A 4,156-nucleotide genomic window follows, 5' to 3' on the forward strand; every position below is an offset into this window, starting at 1 on the left:
GTGTTTAATGTCTGAAACTTTCAAGGTGCTACTATGATCTCTGAACAAATAAACGGTCCGAGTTTCCTAGCAGCAAATTGATTTGTTCAGAGATTTAGGTGGGGGCACGCCATAATAAATCGTTGAGACTAGGTCATAAAACAAATTAATATGATTTTTTAAAGCAAATTTTCTTTATATTTTTTTACATAAAATACACAGATCGGAAAAGCGTGCGTATAAAAAGAAGTGAGTATAAGTTAGGAAGATAGAGTAAAAAGCACACCCTTAACCCACTAACCTATGTTTTGCCTCATTGTACCCCTTGAACTACTAAAATTGGTTTGCTCGAGCATTTATCTTCTTCGTCTCTTTTTATACGAGTCATATTCTAAAGCTGATATTTTGCAGGGCCAGACATAACACCATTATCAAAGCTCTAAAATATTTTTAAAAATTTTCATGACTATTGTTTGAAATTTAAAACCACGATGTTTAAATCATGCTTACTGCTTTGAAATATATGTATACGGTGGTAAGAAAATATGAAAAATACTGAGAGGTAGGTTATGATGTATCTATATATCAATCCTACCAAATTTGCTTGCAAAATACGACGTATATGGTTGTATATCTTTATCTACTTAAAACATTCATAGTGTTTTTGCCATGCATCGTAGAAAAGTGTGTCTCACACAATTTTTCATCCGACATGTGAATTGTTGGTCCGTTTCCATGTCCCCCGCAAGTGTCAAACTCTTCCACCCACATGAAACGGAAACAATCACATATAAAAATTCAGTTTCCAATCCGAGCACGACAACATCACGCACCCACTGCCTGTAGCCTCAAGCAGTTACATGTGCCTCTCCTATCACAAAAACGAGACTCATGGCGGTCAGTTGTATTTTGAGCTGATAGAGATTTTTTGCTAGTGGGTCTCACGAATCTGTCTTCAAGTGTATAGAAATCTTGTGACCACCAATAGTTCATAGAATATACTTTACTCCCTTCGTTTCATATTATTTTTTTCACTCAACCAGTTTTAGCTATTAATTATTTGGCAAAATTTGCTACAGGACACGCAAAAAACGTGTAATTGGCTGAGAGACACCGTGAAAACGTGACACGGCTGATGGACATTACAAAAAACGTGTAATTGGCCGTAGGACACCGGTCGCATTATTTTATTATTTCCGGGTCAAAAGAGGTGATTTCAAAATGACAAGATTGCCCCTGGAGCCATATTCCCCCGTGCTAGGAGCGGCAGACGGCGAGAGATCCTGTGACGGCAGCGATGGCTGTTGCGCTGCCCCTGGGGTTCTTGGACACGTACGGCTCCATCTCACCGTAGAGCCCTCTCATCCAGCCCATGTGCTTCTCCGCCGCCGCCGCCCCGCTCTTCGACCAGAACCCATAGTACTGGATGTTGTAGAGCGCCTGCCGGTGCGGGAACGGCGTCACTGCTGGCGCGACACGGACAATCTCGCCGCCGTAGGGGTCGAGGATGAGCAGCCCGGCACCGTCCTTGAGGAGCCAGCTCCAGGTGGTCTCCCAGACTTGGCTGGGCATGTTCTTGGACGTATGGAGTCGGACTTGGCCTTCAAGTACTTGTCCAGCTTGTTGGTGCCCCTGTCCAGGAGCATCTCCAATGGCTTCCCCGTGCCGTAGAACGCGGAGTAGAGCATGGACTGGATCCACATCATCTCGATGCAGTCGCTCGCCGTCACGCCGAGCTCCGGGAAGGTGTCGGCCATGGTGGCGACGAGGCCAAGGCGTGTGCCGACTACCGAGGTACAGGGACTCGAACTGCGTGTTCTGGTTCTGCACTACGACGCGGAGAAGTTCCCGCCGCCGCCGCCTCGGATGGCCCAGAAGAGGTCCTCCCCCATGGCGGCCCTGTCGAGGAGCCTCCCCCTCGACGTTCACCATGGTGGCATCGACGACGAGGTCGGAGGCGAGGCCGTGCTTCCGCAGTATCAGGCCAAAGCCGCCGCCGCTGAGGAACCCGTTGACGCCGACCGTCCCACTCGGGGTGTCGCGCTGCCCACGCGCCGTTCCTCCGCTCCGCCACGTGTGTGAGGAAGAAGAAGGATAGGAGAGCAATGTGGGCCCCCACTTATGATTAGCAAATAGTAATCACCCTACTAATTAGGTACAAATTAGTCCATGACGCGTGGGGCCAGGTGGTTAAAAACCTATTAAAAATTAGATTAAACATACACTGTCTATGACATGTGGGACCCACTGGTGTTTAAAGAAGGAAAGAGAAGGGGCAATCTGGGCATTTAGAAAAATATCTCACCTCTTTTGAACCAGAAATAATAAAATAATGTGACCGGTGTCCTATAGCCAATTACACGTTTTTTTGTAGTGTCTATCAGCCGTGTCACGTTTTAACGGTGTCTCTCAACCAATTATATGCTTTTTGCGTGTCCTGTGGCAAATTTTGCCTTATTATTTTTGTTTCACGAATTCACCAGTTGCATATATAATAGTTCATTTTCTTAAAAAATAGCTACCATATGTGCCCATGCGCGAAAACCCTATTTTCGCATGTGGTTTGTGCTGCCCATATGGAAAGATACTAAAAATTATTTTTTATAGTGATAAGCGCCGTTATAGAAAAAAAAATATTTAGACCTAGCAGCCTGCAAGAACAGGTTTTAGCCAAAGGCGAAAATCATTTTTTATAGTGATAAGTGCCCTTGCAGCAAAAAATAAAATCTTTATACCACACTAATAAGTAATGACACCTTCAACTATTGATTATCTCTACGTGAAACCCACATCTCTATCATATGTTCCATCCACGACGTGCCTGAGACCCACCGAAGTTCATGAAAAAAGGCCCCCAAATATCCATCATCTAACTCTCTCCCACCGTACACGAAAAAAAATAACATATGTAATTTGGATTTCCTATCGCAACGCACGAGCATCTTTGCTATTTTTTTAAAAAAAATAGAAATGAGAGAGATGAAAGGAAAAGGTTCACTTGAGGTCCCTTATTTTGTCGTCGAGTTTCGAAATTGTCCCTGAACTAAAATACCAGATATAACATATCCATAATCTTGCAAAACCGGGTCACATTAGGTCCCAAGGCAGTATTGCTCCCCGGTTTTGGTGACTTGGTGGCTGAGTCAGCGTGGGACCCATGTGGGTCCTACATGCCAGCCGATAATCTTCTCCCACCTATCTCCCCTTTCTTCCTGTCTCAACCCAAACCTCCAGGGCAGCCGGCAACAGGTGGGGAGAAGAGTGGCGACTGACGGCTGCGTCATGGACCTACACGGCGAAGAGCGCGAAGAAGCGAAGTAGGAAGGACTCCCGACACGTCGTCCCCTCGGGTTACACCACTACATCGTTGCATGTCAGCTCGCCGCGCATCTGTGCCACATCCGCATCATGGTCGCATGTCAGCCACACCGTCGGGATTGGTGAGAGGATCTCCAAGAGTTGGGAGATGGAGTACGTTGCGACGCCTGAGCATACTTGCGAGCACCATTGACTGCATGAGTGCCCGTGCATGCAAGCGAAGAGGACGCCAGACGCTGAATCACGGGAGAGGTGTGTGGTGGCCGGTGACCAGCAGGGAGAAGGGTGGTGGTTGTTGGGTGGCGGTGGTAGGTAGAAGCCCGACGACGGCACCTGGCGATGGGTGGGGAGAAGGCTGGCAGCGAACAAGAAGCTTGGCGGTGGCAAGCGTTGGGGAAAAGGGCGCATGCATCGAGGACGATGCGACCACAACGTGGAGTAGATGGAGTTGACCTCGAAGACGATGCGGCGGAGCCGCGCGTTTGCCTCTGCGGAGGAGAGGCGAAGCTCGGGGACACCTGAACACATCGGCTTTTGAGCCGCTCGATGGGGCGACTATGAGCTTGGGGGATAGGAGCTTGGCCATCGTGACGAGGCGGAAGCCCGGGATAGGAGCTTGGCCAGCGTGATGAGGCGGAAGCCCCAGCCCTCACGCGTGCCGGTGAAGACGACATTGCAGTTGTAGTTGGGACCCGCGCCACACCCCGCACGTGCGCAAGTCCATGACATGAGCGCTCCCGGTCATTGGGAGCCACGTCAGCTGGCGGCCTCCGCCGTCGAGCTTTTCCCCGCCGACCGACACCCTTCTCCCCACCCATTGGCGAATGCCCTGGAGGTTTGGGTTGAGATGGGAGTAGAG

At 48.9% G+C, this 4,156-nt stretch overlaps 1 pseudogene; it reads right to left on the bottom strand.

The window, feature by feature from the left end:
* Positions 1 to 1,236: 1,236 nt before the first annotated feature.
* Positions 1,237 to 3,825, bottom strand: LOC127774294 (berberine bridge enzyme-like Cyn d 4; annotated as a pseudogene).
* Positions 3,826 to 4,156: the final 331 nt, after the last annotated feature.

The sequence above is a fragment of the Oryza glaberrima genome, chromosome 5 (assembly GCF_000147395.1).
Source record: "Oryza glaberrima chromosome 5, OglaRS2, whole genome shotgun sequence".
NCBI lineage: Eukaryota > Viridiplantae > Streptophyta > Magnoliopsida > Poales > Poaceae > Oryza > Oryza glaberrima.